The sequence below is a fragment of the Asparagus officinalis genome, chromosome 4 (assembly GCF_001876935.1).
Source record: "Asparagus officinalis chromosome 4, Aspof.V1, whole genome shotgun sequence".
Lineage (NCBI taxonomy): Eukaryota > Viridiplantae > Streptophyta > Magnoliopsida > Asparagales > Asparagaceae > Asparagus > Asparagus officinalis.
In genome coordinates, this window is record NC_033797.1 from 106,370,171 (window position 1) to 106,370,410 (window position 240).

Here is a 240-nt window from a genome sequence, read left to right on the forward strand (position 1 = left end):
ATGGTCTTTTATTATTTTTATGGATTTAAACATCTATCAATTAATGTTACTAATGTGTTTTTGCTACTCTAACTTATTAGTAAAATTATATGCAATTGCTTTAATTTATATAGTGACGACAATTTTTAAGCTATAATATTTTTTAAAATTTTTATTCTTTACCGAATATTTTTAATTAATTATTATTTTTTTTTACCAATATCAACTTAGACTATCTTTAGATGTTGAAAACTGATAAAA